Consider the following 21,405-nt stretch of genomic DNA (forward strand, 5'->3'; position numbering starts at 1 on the left):
AAAAAAAAAAAAAGAAAGAGTACCTCAAGCATTGATAAGAGTAGATATAAATTCTTGCCTGGCAGCTTCAGATATGTAAAGTATCTATGATTGATTCATAAGCAGGTATGGGAGACAGATGCGGCATGATACTGACAAATACATTGTTTATGGAAGTATAAGTTGGATATCTTAGGATAGCCTTGGTAAACTGAATAGCCAGTTTTATACAACAAAGTAGAAGGAATAGATATGAATATATGTATAAATATTTTTCCAATATCTGTAAGACAGTGCCTTCAGTCCAAAAATGAGAGCAGGGCAGTTGCCTAGAGAAAATATGTTTTAGATGTTTTAAATATCCACAGGTAAATAAATAGAATGTGGTGGTGAACTGCTAGAACTTGATAAGATTAATTAAAGCAGAGTAAAAGATGATTTTAAATATGGACCAGTAAGAGAATGATTGTAAGCCTTATGTATGGTCAGCTCATTATAACATAACAATTCAAACTAAAAATTATCAGGCAAGAGAAAGGTATATATTTTTTATTTTACATAAAAATAACAGGTAAGCTGTCCAAAACTGATACTGTGGTTCTTCTGCAATATCATCAATGAACCAGACATTCTATCTCTTTATTTCACCATTCTAGTACAATGCTCCCATTTTTAAGCTTTCGTCACATTGTTTAAGACTATGGTTTAAGATTTGTATTTATGATATCCTCATTGCAAGAAGAAGTAACAGCAGGAATATAGGCGAAGTCGGTTCACCTTAAATAGCCAGACCCAAACAACACTTCTGCTCTCATGTCATTCACCAAAATTTGGTCACGTTGCTAGATGCATGGAAAAAGTTGACTTTCACTAACAGCAAACATGAGCCCCTAAAATATGGGCCTGGTTATAAAGAGAATAAGAGAGTACGCACTTTGGCAGCATGTATACTACTAGAATTGGAACAATACAGAGAAGATTAGCATGGCCCCTGAGCAAGGATGACATGCAAATTCATGAAGCATTCCATAGTTTTTGGTTTTCTGACTTTAACAAAAAATAGGAGAATGGATGTTGGACTATGCAAACAGGATTTTTCTATATCAATGTCCATTTCATTTACTAGAAGAGATGATTGGAAGGAAGGTTATAAACTTAATGTAGGTAGTCTTGAGTATTTACATGCTATCACGTCATGTATGTGGTAACTTCAAATGTAGAACTATGAATGTGAATATGAAATGATGTAGATTGGGGATTATATATTATTTGGATAATATATTTGGAAATCTAGTTATTTTGTAGAAAGATATATAATAAGCAAGAGAGACCAAGTCATTTTCAGAGGCACAGTGACTAATACTGATGAGTGACTTCGAGGTGGTCTAGAATAAGCAACTTTATTTTTTTCTGTATTCTCTTTCTGTATTCTGTTTGCAACTGGACACCAAGGCTACTTAACAGTTTTATCTGCTTGAGCTGTATCTGCATATTTTTTTAAAAGATATCATCTTCTATCATCTTGTGAGCCTTCCCTACCACTTTCATTCAATTCACTCCAGTCATACTGGCCTCCTTTTTTTTTTAAACCCTCCAAACTCATTGCCCCTTCCTACCACCTGCCCTGGAAATTTTGTTCTTGCTACTGATTAGGCTTAAGCCGCCCCTGTTCCTGTATATTCATGGGTCAGTTTCTTGCCTCCACTGTGTCTTTAGCTCAAGGATCACTCTTACATTAGTGTCCTTTGTGGCCGCCATATTTAGAATTACAGCCCTTTTACCACAGCACTTTCACTATTTTTTTTTCCCTCTCCATAGTATTCATTACTACTTGTCATGCTATATTATTTTTTAATTTGCATTTAATTTTTAATTTTTTTAATGTTAACTATGTTTTTTATTTTTATTTTAAAGATTTTAATTATTTATTTGACAGAGAGAGAGAGAGACAGTGAGAGAGGAAATACAGCAGGAGGAGTAGAAGAGGGAGAAGCAGGCTCCTTAGGAGCAGGGAGCCTTATGCTGGCTCAGTGTTAACTATGTTTTATTCAGCGCTTTATTCCCTATGATTTCCCGTGCCTATACCACATGGTAAACTTAGGTCAACTGTGGAGTGAATTTAACACATTTGGCTTATTCTTTTACTTAAGTGCATCGTATAAAAATTTCTTAAACTGCTATCCTAATAAGAATTTTATACCTGAAGAAAGTTCTGGAGACTGTTGTGATTTTGACTTATCCATCTAAGAGAAATAACTTACCTCAGAAAGTTGGAACCATTTCAGGAGCTGAAGCACTGAAGTTTGTTTATACCCATGGTCCTGTAGGTTTCTATTCAGAAAACATCTAACAGCATTACTTATCTTCCTTTCTTGGAGCCCAGTTGTGCTAAAAAACAGAAGGCACTAATAAGATATATTACATATATATGGATATAAAAGCTGAGTAGACTCATAGAGGAATATATTTCTTAGGGTATCTCATTATAGAATTAGAATTAAAAGAGTATATTAAACAAATGCATGTGCAATATGTTGCAAATTCCCTGTGTTAGAAAAATTGATTTTAATTCAGACTTCTCAAATTGTGACAAGGTTAGACCAGGCGCCTGGGTGGCTGAGTTGGTTAGGTATCTGCCTTTTGCTTAGGTCATGATCCCAGGTTCCTGGGATCCAGCCTTGCATCAGGGCTTCCTGTTCAGCAAGGGAATCTGTTTCTCCCCCTTTGTCTGCCCCACCCTCCAGCTCACAGGAATGCTTGCTTTCTCAAATAAATTAGTTAAAAAAATCTAAAAAAAAAAAAAAAAAAGTTGAGCCAAGGTGACTTTTAGACTTTATGATATTATCAATATCCTAGTTTAATGCACAGAAAAGCATAGAGTTTAATGCATAGAAAAGTATAGAGTTTCCATTAATCCATTTAGTAGGTTTAAAATATATATTTTTTTCCCAAGAAATATTCATATCACAACAAAATGGCAATACATTTGTGTTCTCATCTTATTTTTAATGCATTCATACTTTAAAATGTTATATTTACCACAAACTAATTGTTTTCAGTTTTACAGCTTTGTTTTGAAATTAGTTTTACTAGATAGTGTAAAAGTTTTAACTTGATTTCATATAATGTGTGTGATTTATTTGGATACTGACTGAACTCCTTTTTCCAATTTATTCGCAACGTCAAATAATTTTCCTCAGATTAATGTAATAGTATTCATCATGATAAATTCATAATCATATAAATAGAATCTTTTTGAGCACTGTTACTTTCTGGTGCTTTCCAAGTATTACATTTACAACAAGCTGTAAATTAGATATTATTAACTTCTGTTTTAGAAGTGAGAAAACAAAAACTTACTGAAGTTAATTGACTTAACTACTCCATAAGTCATAAATCAAATATCTGGTTCCAAAGTCTGCATTGATCCTCTCCAATTTCTTCAGAAAACACTTGCTTTCTTTGTTGATATATGTGAGAATGAAGTTATCTTACATTTTTATTACTATAGCTTCTAGGGTCACTTGGGTGACTCAGTTGGTTGAGCGGCTAACTGCCTTCTACGCAGGTCATGATCCCAGGGTCCTCTCCTCCTGCTTACATGTTCTTTATCTCTGTGTCAAATAAATAAATAAAATCATAAAAAAAAAAAACCAGCTTCTAGGTACCATTGTGAAAGGACACTAGGAAGCAATGCTTTGTGTTCATTTAATTGTCTTATCTCAAAAATTAAATATTTTTGCATAACTAAGGCATTGTTGTCTGCCCATATCTCCAGGTCATTAAACTGAATAAGCTTGTTATGTTTACCACATAAGATGATAATAATGATACTGATATTGTGCATGTTCTGTTCATTTTATATGTGTTTGGGAATTTGTACAGTCATTCACATTTTGGAGTGTAATTTTATTGATGCTGGAGTTGGTGATGGGGGTGGAAGTTTACATTAGAGGTGGCAGAAATGATAGTAGAAAATATCTCTATTCAAAATTTAGTTTTGCTTAAACTATGGTTAGCTCAAGCGGGTTGCACTGAACTAGTTCATAGCTTCTGCCCCCTGGATTTGATGATGGAGCCCAGAGTAGTATTTGTGTTTTTATTTTGTCTAGGGAACTGTGAATATCATGAAACAAGTATATGCACAGTATGCTTTAATGGTATTTAAACCATCGCTACATGACAGAAGTTGGCATTATTAATGTTATTACACTTAGGTGAAATTTTCTTGTCACTTGTAATTATAACTTTTAAATATACTTGGTGACCTAGGATTTTTTTTTTTTTCTACATTCATGTTCTGTATACAACTGTCTGGAAAGCCTTTTGAATTGAAATGCGACATAGTAGATAATGATATAAACTTCATTTCCAGGTTTCACTTTAGGGAAAGTGCCCCTGGAAGACAAATATGTTGTCTGTTGTAGAAAGGGAAGTGATGATACTTACAGGCAGAGATAGTTTTACCTTCAGTGCCAGGGAACGGAGATGATTTTATACAATCGAAAATGTATCACACTCGGAACAGTTTAATTAGAAACTTATATCAAGCAATTTGAATATCTCAAACGCAGGGAAGTTAAGATTATATTCAAAGAAAAGACATGTGACAGGTTGGCATTTTCATTCTCCTGCCTTAAGCAAGAAAAATTTCAACCGAGATTTCTGACCTTAACATAAACCTCAATATAAAATACAATTCAAATACTGTCATTTCCTGAAGATTTTTCAATTATTTTCAGGTGAGGAGAGGTTAAAGGTTTTTTTCTTGGTACTCTGTCCCCAAATAGCTCATGCTCTTCCTCCCCTGAGACATAGAAAAGAATGTAACTTTTTAAAAGTAGTTGAGAGAGGGGAACGAGGAATAGTTAGGGAGGGGAGAGTGTGCGAGTGAGCGAACCGGAAGGGAGTGGACAAGGAGAAGTGTGTGTCTCCGTAGACAGACACAGGAAGAAAGCTTAGCGTGTAAGGAGGGAGACCTCAGCAGGCAAGTCTGAAGGAGAATAGAGGAAAACACCTTAAGGGAGAAAAAAAGGGAAAGCAATGCAGAGGGCAAAAAGATGTAAAAAAGTTGGTGGGATTTGAGATTAAAACACAGGTTAATATTTAAATAGTTAATAGCATTTCTGTAATTGGATTTGATAGACAAGAGTTGGTGCAAAATTAAAATTACATATATTCTTATTTTTAAAAACGTACAGGCAATTTAGTGCAATATAAATTCATTTTATAAAGCATATTCTCCTTTTAAAAATTATTTTCCAGGGGCACCTGGGTGGCTCAGTGGGTTAAAGCCTCTGCCTTCGGCTCAGGTCATGATCTCAGTGTCCTGGGATCCAGCCCCACATTGGGCTCTCTGTTCAGTGGGAAGCCTGCTTTCCCCTCTCTCTCTGCCTACTGCTCTGCCCACTTGTGACTTCTCTCTCTGTCAAATAAATAAATAAAATCTTAAAAAAAATTATTTTCTAGTGTTCTAGTCTCAGTGCTCTGTCCTCTTTCCCTTTCACCTTCCTGTTCCTTAATGCACTTGTTTAATTAGCTAGGAGACATGGCAAAGTGTGTGGTATTCAGTTTATATTTGAGAGAAATGATTAAGTAATTATAATAGCCAAAAACAAATGAACAAGAAAAGCCTATCTAGTTTTGACCTCATGTAGTGAAATGGATTTAATCTGGTTCAGATAGAAAAGTAGGGTTAATGCTACATTCTTTTAATTTTCTTTGCTTGTTTCATTGGTTTCCAAGGCCTGTTTATACATTTGGTTACTGCAGTTGTGTTTATTATCTTTGTGATTTACAACAACCATTAGTAAATGTTTTACGAAAAAAAAGTATGCTTTCACATTGAGTTGTGGGTTTGACAATAAACTGTATCATGTGTCACTGAGATTGTATGACTTGTGTAGTTAGGACTGAACATCCCTAAATCCATACAGATTGCTCATAATCACTGAAAATTCCCAGTGGTAGGGCCATGCCAAGAAATTAATGTGCTGCATTTTGACCAGGGGCCTTTGAACTCTGTCTGGTCTTTCTGGTCCTCTTCCGTGGTGGGCAAGTTTGATTCACAAGTAAGCAAAATGTTCCTTTTGCTTAAACTAAGAACAGGCCTTAAAATAATTTTACCAGCTACCTCTCTTTAACTATTTGGGCCTTCCTCATATATAAATGGTCTTCAGAGGCAATGGGAGAGATGCTTTCTCTTGAAAGGAAAGAGTCTGGTGGCCCCCCTCTTATTTCTGGGCTGCATGAGAAATTTCAGGGAAAGAAAGAACCTGTATAGAAAAAGAAGCCAAAAATGTTCTCACATCCAAAGACCTACAAAGATCAATTGAGAAAATGCCAGTACAAGAGGAATTACTAGTTTTCTTTCCCCTACCACATAGTCTAGGACTCCCTTCGACTTGATTATTGCTGCCCCTTATCCTGAGAAAGTAGAAGAAGGGACAGACGTGTACATCTGGAGTTCTTTTGATCAGATACAGTGCTGGTATTAATGGTGGAAGTCATGATTGTAGAGGGCGTTCAATAAATACAGAAACGAAAATACTGGCTGATAATATGACAGGTAGAGAAATAAAATACAAATTTAAAAAATGTTTTTCTGTAAGAAAAAATAACTTCCTCCTCTATGCATTTAGAAAATGATCCGATTAATCAGATTACAAACTACATTGGAAGTCTCAGTACTACTATAAAATATTATAAAATATTGGGGTCCAAAATCCATCAATAGTACTCAAAAATTACACCAAAATGTGGTATCTGGGGACTTTTATTGAGGTAGAGACCTTCTTTAAGTTCAAACATAACTTATGTGCTTGCTTTTATTATTTCTTTTCATGATCCCATTTGGCGACTGGGCTAGTAGGGAAAGGTGGCTGTATGCTATCTAGGAAACATCATTTTGTTTATTTTTGCCTCTGCAAAAGTGGGGTGAAATTTCTTGTGTTATGCAAATATTTGCTCATCCTTTCTGGTTACATGTTATACTCTATCCCATTATATCTTACCAAACTTTCTTGTCAACAGTTTTCCAACTTCTTAAATCTTTTCCAAAGTCTCTGAATATCTAGCCAAACCATTGATCCAATGCATATTAATTGGTGATTATTCTTACCTATTCTGTCTTTACTTGTAAAGTGGACAATAATTTATGTTGCTTATATTTTAACCAAGGCCAAGACTTCCTTATTTCTCTTCTGCACAGACCTTCAGAATCACCTTGATCTAATAGTTTGGCCATTACCAGCTGGTTTAACATACCGTAAGTCTGGGTCATTATGAAAAACACATTGCAAGTTATGTACTGCCTAATTAAAAGAGGTGCCATTTCTTAGAACTAAGATAAGGATAGCACATTTATAGGGGCACTGTGTATTCAAACTTAGTTGGTACACCTATAAATATCTTTAATAAACCAGGTTTATTTCCTCCCCCTTCAGTCAACTCAACATAGGAATCTTACCTTAAGACCACAAATACAGGTTGAGGGAGGAGTGTCAGTAAGATACCAGTAGGTATGTGGAAAATGAGACTCACATGCTTCTGCAACTTGTTTGTGCTTTCAGGACCTCCCCCAGCCAAAAAACTAATGATAACACTCAACCCAATAATAGGTAGTGGCTAGGCATGTTCAATTAATTTGATTAGATCAACCAGATTGTACTAAATTCACAAAGGGAAATTCAGCTTTCCTGGTTTCCTGATATCTCATGCTCAAGTTTATGACTACACAGGGGACAAAAACTACTTCTCAGAGGAAAGCAATAACTTGCTCCAGAAGATAGAAAAACATACAGTTTTGCTATAAAACTTATGAATTATAGTGGCTATCCATAGAATTTGTGTAGAATTTATAATCACCATGCACTCATGAAGCCAAATATCAGCAGGGTCATAGGAGTGAAATGGCAGTTTTGTGACTACTTCAGCCTAAACTAACATGTAAGACTTCCCCTCCTGTGAGCTCCACTTGAAGAGAACATAGGAGTCCACATGGTCACTGGGTTGAAGCACAAGCCCAAATATTATATATATATATTTTCCAAAGTCTAGAGATCCATCAATTGTAAATTTTTTATAGAGATATAAGAGACAGTTTCTTGCTCTTTTTCTTGAAGGAAATATCCTAGCATATTCAGATCACCACAACTGATAAATTAAGTGAAAGACACTTTTATTTTCTGATAATTTATATTCTACATACATATATTAGCAAGCAATTTAGGATATTTGTACTTCCTAAATTTTAGGACATAGCAGCATGAAATCAAATGTAATAGATCAAAAATTGTTTCATGGACACTTCAGTCTGAATATGATCTGCTTCAGAACTGATGTGCTTGAGAGTTATGACCCTGAAGGTACACTGCTCTTCTTGTCAGGTAAAAGCAAACATTTATTCATAAGAATAGGAAAATAATTCTCTAGGTCACTGTGCTGCATAGGAAATAAAAAAAAAAAATCCCTGTATTAAATTATACCAGTAAGAAGACTGACTATATATGGAAGAACGTATGTAATTGGAGACACTAACTCATTAAACGTAAAATAAATTCATCTCCCTTTCTCCAAGAACTATCTATCTTTTATGAATCCATTCAAGAAAGTTAAATGTAAGTGAGGATGACCACTCCTGCATCTCTAAATTGTTTGATACTGGCTCCAGTCAATGCCATCTTCCAGGAACATGGTAATTTGTTACTTGATTTGCTCTTTAGGTAGGGAGAAGGTCATCAGTGTTAATTGGTTCTCTCTTCAGTTATAACACTGACTTCACAAGATGGGAAACCATTGTGAAGATCACAAAATAAGCTAAACAAATTTTGTTTCTACTACAAAATCAGGAATTCAAGTAATAAGTTGGTAAATTTAGATTCCCCCTGAGCTTAACATGAAGTAGATTTTCATCAAAATGCTATTATCATGAGACCTTTTTACGTCTCAGTGACCAGTAAGCTCAATGATACTGTAGAGATCTAGAAATTTGTTATAGGAACAATGCTCAATAGTCTTCAAGTCATTTTGTATTCAATTCTGCAAGTTTAACTTAAATGAGTTGAGATATCTTTAAAGAAGACTTGGAGAAAGCTTCTCAGGGGCTGCCTGTAAAATACCTGCAAATTTCTTCTTAAAGAGTGTCCAGGCTCAATTTCATTAACAGCCCAGAGGGTGGTATGTGAACTGAGCCGGGGGGAAATTGGATTTGGATGAGGAATTCTCATTGTTATATTTGCTCAAATCATGACCCTGCTCATTATACCTGGATATCTTCCCTCTTTTACAAATCTAGTGGTTGCTTACTAAGCTTCTCTTGACTTTTGTCTTGGTAATCCTCCGGTCAATTATACACAGCCAGGAGAAGCAAAATGGGTGCTTTTCTTTACCTATTTTACTCAAGTTTCTATCTGTATTTTTACATTCAAATCATTTTTCACTCCTCCAATATGTTATATTCTGCCAGCATCATAGTTCTACTTACTGCCATATCAGTGGCTTTTAACCTTTATCTCGTCTGGGAGAAAGGGTCAGTTTCTCATTAAGCTCTGGGTAACAAAGAATTTCATATGGGGTAGAAACAGTGAACATTCTGTTCTGATCATGGGTCTAGAGTGTATTCCCTTCTAACCATTTCAAGTCTGAAATCAGTAGTTTCACACTGTCTGTGTAAAAGTCTTAAAAATTTCTGTCCTTCATTAAGCTCACAGCTAGTGGAAAGCTACCTTCGAGGGAAGTTGTATAGAAATGGAATCACTGTTTTTGTTCTCTGGTGATCTAGCATAGGCTCCCTAGCGGCAGAATTTATAATTAAGCAGGTAGGAGTTATTGCTTAATTGGTTAATTGCTCTGTACCCCCTATCTAGATCCATCTGCAATAATCCTTTTTATTTTTCTCATACCTTTGATTTTTATTTTTTTCTCTAGTTTTCCCTTGTATTACCATTAAAGAAGCCCACATCTATGTATACAGGTGTTGCCCAAAGTTTGTCTGGTAATTTTGTATGTGACAGAATAATAAATCCTCTTCAAACTTATGAATGAGGGCATAAAAGGATATTGTGGTAAAAGCTTTAGATGGAGAATTAATGATCTAAATTCAAATTTCAACTCTGCTTCCTATTATTGTTATATAATTTAATCCCTCAGATTCTCTATTTTCTCATTTATAAATATGAATAATAAATTGTTTCTACTACAAAACCAGGAACACAGAAACTAACAAGTTGGTAAATTTAGATTCTTCCTGAGCTTAACATGAAGTAGATTTTCATCAAAATGCTATTAGCATGAGACATTTGTAAGTCTTAACTCTGACCAGCAAGCTCCAGGGGTATTGTAGAGATCTAGGAATTTGTTAGAAGCAGTGCTCAGTAGTCTGCAAATCATTTGATATTTCATTCTGCCAGCTTATCTTAAATGGGCTTTTATAGGAAGCAAATGAGACACTATTTGTGAATGTGCTTTGTAAATTAGAAATCACTAAAAAAGATACTATTTTATATAGCACAAATTGATTTCTTTTGTGCTTGTGAGTTTTTTGGAAAAGTTTATTTCTCTGAAGTAACTATTTTATAATAACTTACCTTTGCTACTAACATAACAAACAAGTTTACCTGGAAGGAACAAATTACCAAAATATCTTGAATGAAAACACTTCCAATTTAACGTGTTCTATTGAACTCATCCTTACCTTATAATGCTTGACTTTTGAATCCTTAATCTTTCATCTTTGGATTAAATCTGAAAAAAAATATTATTAAGAGAGAAAAATCAGAAATAAAAAATATTAAACCTGTTTCACTTGTATTTTTTTACATTAAATAATAAACATTTTGCAAGAATCAGTCATTCCAAAACAAGTACCTGTCTTTACTTTGTAGCAACTTTCTTAAAGTTGGCTCATTACTGTTAACCATTTATACCAAATTGGATAGTATATTTGTTCAAATTAGATGTTTTATATTCTATTTTTAGATGTTTTGTATTTTTAAAGGTATGTTTTTTAAATAAATTTAAAATAATCATCTATGTGGGGGTGCCTGCATGGCTCAGTCAGTTAAGCACCTGCCTTTGGCTCAGGCCCTGAACCCAAGATCCTGGGATCAAGGCCCATATCAGGCTCCCTGCTCAGTAAGGGAGTCTGCTTCTCCCTCTTCCTCTGGCCCTCTCCCCTTTTCTGCTCTCTGGCTCACTCTCTTACTCATATAATAAAAAGAAAAATCTTTTAAATAATCATCTATGTTATAAAATGTACAGTTTAATTCTGTTTCCCTGTTAAATAGAATTTTTGAGAATAACTGCAAAAAAAAAAGACAAGCATCAGTTATGTTTAAAAACAGCATTTTAAAGAAATTTATTTTTCATTATTGAAGTGAAATTGGTATAAATATGTTTCAGATGTACATTATAATTTGATATTTGTATAACTAAAAAATGATCAACATAAGTCTAGTTATCATTCATCCCATATTTTTTTTTAACAAACCAGACATATATATTTAAATATCCAGATATAAGTGAAGAGCCATTTATAGTGAACATTGTGTTACGTCTCCAGTAATACCACCCAGCTCTCTTAGCTGGCTTAGAATAAGGGCATTGGCTGAGAACTGCTAGTGATCCGGGCCCAGGTCAAAAGTTGGCTTCTCATTATTCTAAGCCAATCTTCCTCCTAAACATTCAGTTCAGAAACAATGCCTAAGGCAATTGTTGTGTTCTAAGCCCCCAAAGAAGTTGTCATGTGACCCAATTTATATCAATAAGCTTCCTCAAACAGGGTAATTTGTGCCATTTTGAATAACGAGATACAATAACATTAGTGCATGTCCCTTGTCAGAATTGCAATTTTTGTTATCAGTGATTTTTCTTATTGTTTAAAGCTGTTTAATGTGGATTTTTTTTTCTAAATTCAACCAAGGATTTTAAAAATAATACACTATATAAGAAATGAATTAAAATGATATGAGAAATAAAAAATAATTTTAAGAATGGAAATAAAGATAGACTCAAGAATAAATGAACACAGAAAAATGATTTCAACTAAGACCAGTTTAACATGTGAATTTTATAAACAAATGAATGCTGAGTATTTTTAGTTATTAATTTAACATTTATTATTTAAGCTCCACTCAAAAGAGCATGGCCCTCCTCAAAAGAAGTAATAGTCTACTTGGGTGATTTTGTATGACAAAGTGCTGTAGGTGAAAGGGGATTGAGGCATTCTGAAACAACGGAGAGGATTTTCTGCCTGCAAGAGGGGAAAACAGAAGATATTTTAAAAGGTAATTGGAGTTTAATCAAGAATTATGAAAAAGTGAGGTTGGTTATCATATGGACTGGTAAGAAAAACTTAAGACGACCTTATATCATATGTAGCAACCAGAACCTTGATACATAGTGACTCCTGATGTTGGCAGTTTGTTTTGACTAAATAGGATGCTATAGGGAAATTAAGGGAATATAGGGAAATTAATTGAACTTGGCAGGGTAGTTGGAAGAACCACATCATGAACAAGTTATTATTTTAACCTGAATGTGATAGTATTCTATTAGATTTTTAAAGAAGGGGAAACCTTGCCAGATTTTGTTTTAGAAATTCAAGAAGCATAAATATGAGGATTTGGTAGTAGGGGGAAGATATGAGTGGTTAATTAAGAAGTTATCACCATTTTCCATTTTCCATTATTTCCATAAATAATAAATATGTGAAAGGGTAATAAGTCAGAGCTCTGGAAAAATATTCAGAATTTACCCACTTTTTTTTGTGAATGAAAACATTAAAAAGAAAAACAACAGCAACAACAAAAGGAGTTTGGGAATAAGGAGTTCTTCTGAAAGCAGACAGAAGAGTGGTGGGCTTGTTTCAATATAATATTTAGTAACTCTTTAGTTACTAAAATGTAATTTTTATCTCTTCACTTAATGCCTCATAATACCATTAGCTTATGAACTAATCTTAAGTATTCAACTTCATTTTCTTTTCTCTGATTTTTTTTTCCTTGCTGCAATCATGATTTGTGTATGATTTTTAAAAGCATCAATTAGCTAGTATTCCTAGATATTTTAGTGCAAAGTTTTCAGGGTATAATAGTCTGAACTGACATATTGCTACAAACTCACTCCCAATTCTCCAAATCATTGGAGTCTATGGAGATTCTACAATACCAGTGAAACTACTTTTGTCAAAGTTATTGAGTATTTCTACTTTAATTAAATTCATATTTGACTAGTTAGTAGCATTTGGCAGAATTAACTATTTCCTCACTTTTAGAAATCTCCTGGCCTTTGTGGTAGTTTCCTCTTCAGCCATCCTTCATGCCTCACAGACCATCATTCTTAGACTTTCTCAGCATCTCTTTTTTTTCCAAATGATGCAGATTCTCAGATCATAGGTATGCTCTTCTCTATTTTTTCCCCCTCTGTTATCACTTGAGAGTTATCCCATTCACTTAAATACCAACCACTTTCACATGTGTAGCTACAGCCAAGATATTTTCACTGAGGTTTTGATATTTCCACTTGGATAGCTCATAGACTTCTAAACATAGCTAAGCCAAAATTGAAATCTTTAATTTTTTGTCCTTTAAAGTCTAATTTTTTTGCCAAGTCTTGAGAATTGGAACAACAATTTCCTCAGTTATTGAACTCAGAAACTTTAGAGATATTTTGCATATTGTCTCTTTTCTGATTCTCAATAATCAAGCAATGATTCTTGGCCAAAAGACATATTTCACAGCTAGCTATTCTTACCTGTCACCTTTCTTCTTACCTAGATAGCCCCACTAACCTAACAGCTCTTGTTACTCATGTATTATCTTTCTTCTCCACTATTTTTCACAGAGAGTCTACAGTGAAATTTTGAAAATAAAATTTTTCTCTGTTCATTTCTTTCTTTTGGTGGTTTCTCAAACATTTGCAATAAAATACAAATCCTTTCAGTGACTAAGAAGAGTGTGCATAAGGTGTTTTTCACCTACCATGTTCAGCTTCACTATTCCTTTTTTCTGTTTATATTCAAGGCACACAGTCACCTGTCATTTCTATTATACCCAGTCCTATTCACTACAGCTTATATTTTTCAGGTTCTCTCTGTGCCCCCAAATATTCTTTTTCTCTATATTCTTTTTCTCATTCTTGGTGCTTCAAATCGTGCATCACCTCTTTACTCAAACTAACACAGCAAAAGTACTTCTCTTACTCTCTCTTAAAGCACTTTGGTTTTTTTCATGATTAACACTACATACTACTTGTATTCATTGTATTAGGTGTCTGTTTATTTGGTTAATGTCTGTTTACCACACTGAAAAATGTCAAAGAGGAACAGACAGACATTTATTTCAGATGACAAGACATTTTGTTCTGACTGCTGCAGTAAAAGGAGGCTTCAGTATAAAACTAAGACTTAGCTCATTTCCACTGAAACAAAAGGCAGGAGGCCTTTTAAATGCTGGGGACACCTGGGTGGCTCAGTTGGTTGGGCAGCTGCCTTCGGCTCGGGTCATGATCCCAGGGTCTTGGGATCGAGTCCCACATCGGGCTCCTTGCTCGGCGGGGAGCCTGCTTCTCCTTCTGCCTCTGCCTGCCTCTCTGTCTGCCTGTGCTCGCTCGCGCTCTATCCCTCTGTCTCTGAAAAATAAATAAAATCTTTAAAAAAAAAAATTTAAATGCTGTATGTGCTAATTGAAAAGTACTAAAGGGTTTAGGAGGGGAGAGTGGAAGAGATAAGGGAGAGATTGGTCAATGTGATTAGGCTGTATGTATTTGCTAATCATAGCTTATTGAAGTTAGGCTCCTACTCTCCCACAGAGACCAGGACAGAGGAGTTCTGTTCTTCTTGATGATTTCATTTCAAAGGAATGACTCCCAGGTCCTTGAAAAAGGCATTTTTGGGTTGCAAAAAAATTTACATCTTGTTGGGGCAGAAAATGAATTTATAACTGCAAATTTTCTACAGTAAATATTCTAAGGAAAGGGAAGTCAGAGGTCTATCATCAGATTTTGGGTGGAACAAACACTAAATTCTTTTAGATGTGTTGTGCTTTCTCAGGTATTTTAAGGGAGCTGGGGTCATCCTCGGGATAAGACTTTATGCTGATAGTACTCATGCTAAAGTTTGGCCAAGTCTGTGTGTACGTGTGTGTCTGTGTGTGCACACGTGCGCATGCGCACACACGTGTTCATGTGTGCAAGCACATGTGTGAGAGTATGAGTGGGGTGTTGGGTGGAATCTTTGGGGCCAAGAGTTTGCAGTTCTCAATTCCTTTTTGTTCAGGGGAGATGGTGGATCTCTTATTTGCAGAATAATTATTAATCATCATGTCCAGGCTTTTGAGAATCACCGAGCATTTGGTTCTAACAACTGTGCCATTCAGGAGGATTCAAATTGCTAGGTGAGGCAACCAGTGACACAGCTGTTCCATAGAGATAATGATATATTCAAGAGACAAAAGCATGACCATTGGGAATAATGTGAAGAATCCATGTCCCTTAAGGAATCTCCTGGGACATTCAGTAAGTGGAGGAAACCATTTAAAAAGGCAGTCAAGCTGGTCACATTCTGGAGAGGTGTAAGTTATGTTGGCTGCTTCTCAGACAAGCACCTCTGCTGTGACTATTTCTTGACAAACATTTTTGTTACTGTTTACAAATTTGCAGCCTTGGGAACCCACCAGTGCATAAATATCTTCAGATGCCAGTACATAGACTAAGGCAAGCTTGTTTCATAAAGTCATTTTGTGAAGCTCAAATATTTCATCGTTTAATGAAAATAGTTTGTCCTAAGTTAGACAAAGATTGTTCCAGTTCTAGGCTAACTTTTCTAACACAATTTATAATCTTATAGTGTATCTCCCAAAATAGCAGAAGGCTGAAATGTTGACAGATAAGATACTGAAAATAGAGTGCCTTATAAGTTTAGCCTGAGTCAGTGACTTTCTCAAAGACCTGTTTAAGACTACTCTAACAATGCTTTGTTCAGGAGTTTAAGGACCAGAGTTTCCAAGACATTTCATGTTTCTAATTTTCACTGTGAGAAGTTTGTTTTAGATAGCCACTTGAGAGACAATGAAAGCCATGAAACAGGTCAGTCAGGTGGGCTGAACGTACTTCGTATGGTTCATGACTACATGTAAAATAATATCCCTTAAGAGCACAATAGCCTTAGTTGCTACCTCTAGTGGCTGTACAGCATCTTGAAGGGCTAATTGGTAGTAAGATCCAAAGAGAAGGTCATACCATTATCTCCTGATTGGGTATTTTGGTTCCATTTAACCAATTTATTTTGCTTGTATCAAATATCAAATAAATTATATTGATATCACAGGGGCATTAAAGGAAAATGGTGTCCATAAAGGGAGTTTGGCCCCTACAACATTTCCAGTTTCATCAAAATAGATTTCACCTTGCTATAGAGACATGGAGAATTTATTGTGTCCCACAGGGCAACTATATTCACTACACTGATTGCTAATAAAACACCACTTAATCTTTGATTTAAACAGGCCATGTTTTTTCCCAGTCTTGAGGACCATTAAGTTTACTATATTTGAAAGGGAAGACCTATCTTGTTGATGTATTTGTTTCCTGCCAGAGCCACATCTAAAAGCATAAGTGGGGCAATTATAAAGGGGATACCAGTTTTAGAGCTGGGTTAGGGATTGTGAAAGCAATGAGTAATACAGTGTGAGGACGTTTTCATCTGGTTTCAAGGTCAGATTTCCAACAGTGATATTTCCAGAATACCAGATCTCCTATTTGTAAGTCTAGTGCCTGAGGAGAAAAGTGGCTTGACTTCTTGTTGATTATAGAATTGTGTGCATCAAATAAATCCCTGACTGTATCTCTCAGTGTTAGTTAGATTGGTATCCTCTGTTAGGATGAGTAAAGCGTTCTCAGGGATCTTCCTGCAATGATTTCCAAAGGGGATGATCTTTGAGGAGGTAGCAGTGAGGATGTTAGTGTCATAATCTTTTTTTTTTTTTTTTTAAGATTTTATTTGAGAGTGAACAGAGCAAGAGAGAGAGCATGAACAGGAGGGAAAGAGAGAGTGTGAAGGAGAAGCAGGCTCCCCACTGAGCAGGGAGCCTGTCTAATAATTGACCTAGGTCCTTAGTTGAATGAGTGTTAGGGTGAATGGTCAGAGGAACTTGGAGAGGTGAGATAAAGGGACATAAATGTAAATGAGAGAAGTTGGGGGAATGTAGAAGGAGTCCTTCATGGAGTGTAATGAATTTCAATATCCCATTTCATGAGGGGATCCTTTCTTAATAGATTTACTGCCATAGTATAATTGAACAGGAAGTTGTACTGATCTTTAACAGATCCTGTGGAAATGGTAAAAGGCTGAGGAGGAGGCAGATCATGGGAGAAATTATCAGAATCCCTCACCAGTTAAGTTTTGTGACTCCAAGGAAGGGAGGCAGGAAATATGGTGGTGGTGTTAAAGGAAGAATGGAATGCTCCAGTGTTGATGAGAAATGTGGTGATGTGCCCTTCAACCTCTAGAGCCATTTCCCTTTGTGAGTTTAGGGGCAGTTGAAAGCATTGGACTTTTATATCCTTGGAGGGGAACCAATACTTTTCTTGTAAGGTGGTGGGGACTTCAAATTTTCCCTCTCCTCTTGAGGTGTAGGCAATCCTCTGTTTAGTGTCCCCTTTCCTTAGAGTTTTAGCAAGTGTTGCAGTCAGTGAGAGTTCACAATTCTGGGGCTTGCTGTGAAATACATTTTTCAGGTGCTCTAAACGTTGATCTTACATGAGAGCAGGTAAGGGCTGCATCCTGGGTTTCATCTGTGGGAGGTGGGGGCCCTGGTGAACTTTATGCTTACAGAGGGTTGAAGAACTTCATGCTTTCAGAGGGTTGAATGTACTCCTCATGGAGAACATTCTGGGAGAAAGGGTGCAAGGAAAGACTAGAAGAAGAATATGAAGGTACTTCAGAGGTTTTAGGGCACTTACTGAGTCAGACATTTTTTTTTTTTTTTTTTCCTGAAGACATTGTTTAAAGAGACTTAACAATTTGAAGGAGGATTTGAGTTATTTAGTCTTGTGCACCCTCTCTCTCTCTCTCTCTCTTTCTCTCTCTCTCTCTCTTTTTTTTTCTTCTTCATACCAGGCAAAGTAAGCAGACCACTGTCTATCTAAGAGTTTCATTCCCTTTTGCTCTAGGGGTACCCTCCTCCTAAGCAGCTAATTTGGAGATATCCCAGGATTCTGAGAGAGGCTATTATAGCAAAAGGGTTTTGCTAGCAAAAAAGAAAGTGGACAGAAATAGGGTAGTGGTGAAACACATAATATGAAAAATTTAAGAAGGGAACGTTCCAGTAGACTAAGAAGCTTCCATGTTCTTATCTAATGATATTTTGCAAACAGAGAAGCTTGGGGCTCTAACCCAGTCTCTGTGCCTTATGAACAGTGGGCCTTTCAAACAGATTCTAGAGTGTATTCAGCAACTTAAGAATCAAAATATGTCCTCATGTTGCTTCACCAGGCATGTGTCTGGGACCCTAGATCAGGGGTCAAACTCCTCACTGGACACACAAATAAGCAAACAGACAAAGAACTTGGAGAGTGCTGAGAGGTTCAGTTGTGTCCCACAGTTTGACGGTAGTTGCTACCCAGATCGGAGTGACAGCTCCAGGAAACTGTCCAAGAGAAAGAGTTCTGGGCATTTGTCAAAGCCAACTAGAAAATTTTTATTTGGACTACTGCAATAGGGAGAGAGACTCTAATATAAAGTGAGCTCAGCTCCACTAAAATGAAAGGTGGGAGGCTTTTAAAATGCAACTAATCAATCATTGAACATTATGTCAGGAGCTAATGATGTACTACTATACAGTGGCTAACTGAACATAATAAACTATAAAAAGAAAAAAATAAAAATAAAAATAGCCTGAATATCTTGAAAAAAAAATGCTGGTGTGCTAAAGGAAAAGTATGGAAAGACATTTTTGATAATAACGTTTCAAAGGGATAGCTCACAGGTCCTTGAGAAAGACATTTCTGGGCTGTAAAACATTTACATCTCAAAGAGGTAGAAAAAGATTTGCTACTGCAAGTTTCTAAAGTAAATGCTCTAAGAAAAGGGAGTTCAGGGGCTTACAGGTTTCAGCAGAACAAATAGTAAATACTTTGGCAACACTGAACTTTATCAGTAAGGAAGGATACTGTTGATCAAGTGATACACCTTCCAATAGAAAAAGCTATGCTAGATTTTGGGCTCTTAGACAGTGTGTGTGTGGAGGTGGGGTTGGTGGTATTGGATACAGTCATATGTGCCAAGAGTTTGCAGTTCTCAGATACAAGCTTTGTAATAAAGTATTCATTGTCTCTTTTTTCCTTTATAGTTATTAGGACCATTTCTCTCTCCCTCCCCTGATTATTTATTTATTTATGAGTGAGTGACTGAGAGACTGAATGAAGGATTAAACACATTAAATGGGAAGACCCCAAATGCTTAAAATGTACTGGAGTAAATAACAAGAGTAGATGCATTATAACTGTTTTTTTGAAATACATCTACTTTTATTATAGAATAAAAGTACTGACATATTCAACAAAATATATAATAATCATTATTTTAAGTAGTCTTTAAAATTACATCAATCTGAACTATTTTATTCTTATTTTTAAAATATATTATTCTGTTACTGTGCTTGCTCTCTTCCTGATATAAGATGAACTGTAACAAATAGAGTACCTGAATTCAAGAATAAAGTAATAGCTATCTGTAATCAATTGAAACTATGATAATCATCTGAGGAGAATATTTATAGCCTTGCAGTTTAACTTTTTTGAAATTATTTTCAGATTTTATTTTATTTATTTATTTTTTAAAGGATTTTATTTATTTCTTTGACAGACAGAGATCACAAGTAGGCAGAGAGGCCCGCAGAGAGAGAGGAAGGGAAGCAGGCTCCCTGCTGAGCAGAGAGCCTGATGTGGGACTCGATCCCAGGACCCTGAGATCATGACCTGAGCCGAAGGCAGTGGCTTAACCCACTGAACCACCCAGGCGCCCCTTATTTTCAGATTTTAATAAAATATCTGAAAGTACAAGGACTGGATTTACATTGTTATGTTTTTCTCTGTATAATTTAATTTAATGGTGGTTATTTAAAAACTTACCAGGATAGCATAATATTATATAGCTTATATGTATAGGATAATATTCTATACTTTGTAGGAATTGCAAGAAATATTTAAAAGCCAACAAGGGAAAATTTTACTCTTTCCAAAATATACTGGTATTTAAATAACTTGATAAGTAACAGTTCTGTTCTAGTCTTTTATTCTATTTTACAGATATTTACTGAAGAGCTCTTAGGAAATAATAGATTCTGCAGCAGTATTTTTCTTTGGGAAGAAGGTCTGGGTTCAAAGTTAGTGTATTTAGTATCCTTTTACCTTGGACCCCAGAATCCTTCAGATTTATTTATACTGTACCAGGAGCCCTCAAAGAACATTCAAGGGCTCTTTTATTGTAAAATTCCTTAGGAATTACAAACACTGAGATTCATCAGCACAGTGTTAAACTGGCTGTTGAAATTTACTAGCTTAATATCAGCATTCTTTTCTCTACCAATCTTCATCTCTACTTCAGTTTTCCTAATACATCTTAGATTCTTCAAAGGTAGGTGATTATAGAAGATACTTTGGGAGGTCTTTGGTCCTTTCATCCACAGAGACTTACAAATCTGTCAAACCATTTAAATTTATCAGTTGTTTCTAAGGATTCAAGAAAAAGAAATTTTAACAACTCAGTTCAATATTTAAATACCTTTTTTTAAAGATTTTATTTATTTATTTGACAGACAGAGATCACAAGTAGGCAGAGAGGCAGGCAGAGAGAGAGGAAGAAGCAGGCTCCCCGCTGAGCAGAGAGCCCGATGCGGGTCTTGATTCCAGGACCCTGGGATGATGACCTGAGCTGAAGGCAGAGGCTTTAACCCACTGAGCCACCCAGGCGCCCCTCTTTTTTTTTTTTTTTTAAGATTTTATTTATCTGTTTGACAGAGAGATACACAGCAAGAGAGGGAACACAAGCAGGAGGAGTGGGAGACAGCGAAGCAGGCTTCCTGCCAAGCACGCAGCCTGTTGCGGGACTCGATCTCAGTACCTTGAGATCATGACCTGAACCAAAGGCAGACGATTAACTACTGAGCCACCTAGGGACCCCTCAATATTTAAATACTTATTGAGGGTTAAAATTTTCAGATTGAAACTAAAACTATTTTTGAAATTATTCTAGCATTTAGGAAAAGGAAGACATTATTATTCATTTTATTCATGTACAGAGATATTTGATAAACATTAATTGATAATGTCAACTTGATGACAATAGCATTTTTCCCATTATGTTAATATACTTGACTTGATTCACTTAAACAAGAAAAAATAAGAAAAAAAACTATGTAGCATTATTTT

At 35.6% G+C, this 21,405-nt stretch overlaps 1 non-coding gene across 1 annotated transcript; it reads left to right on the forward strand.

The window, feature by feature from the left end:
- The first annotated feature begins 910 nt into the window (after positions 1 to 910).
- LOC116576862 lies at positions 911 to 1,015 on the forward strand. Its single transcript, XR_004280321.1, has one exon. It is a non-coding gene; the product is annotated as a U6 spliceosomal RNA (small nuclear RNA).
- The last annotated feature ends 20,390 nt before the right edge of the window (positions 1,016 to 21,405 follow it).

This window comes from Mustela erminea, chromosome 17 (assembly GCF_009829155.1).
Source record: "Mustela erminea isolate mMusErm1 chromosome 17, mMusErm1.Pri, whole genome shotgun sequence".
In the NCBI taxonomy this organism is placed as follows: Eukaryota; Metazoa; Chordata; class Mammalia; order Carnivora; family Mustelidae; genus Mustela; species Mustela erminea.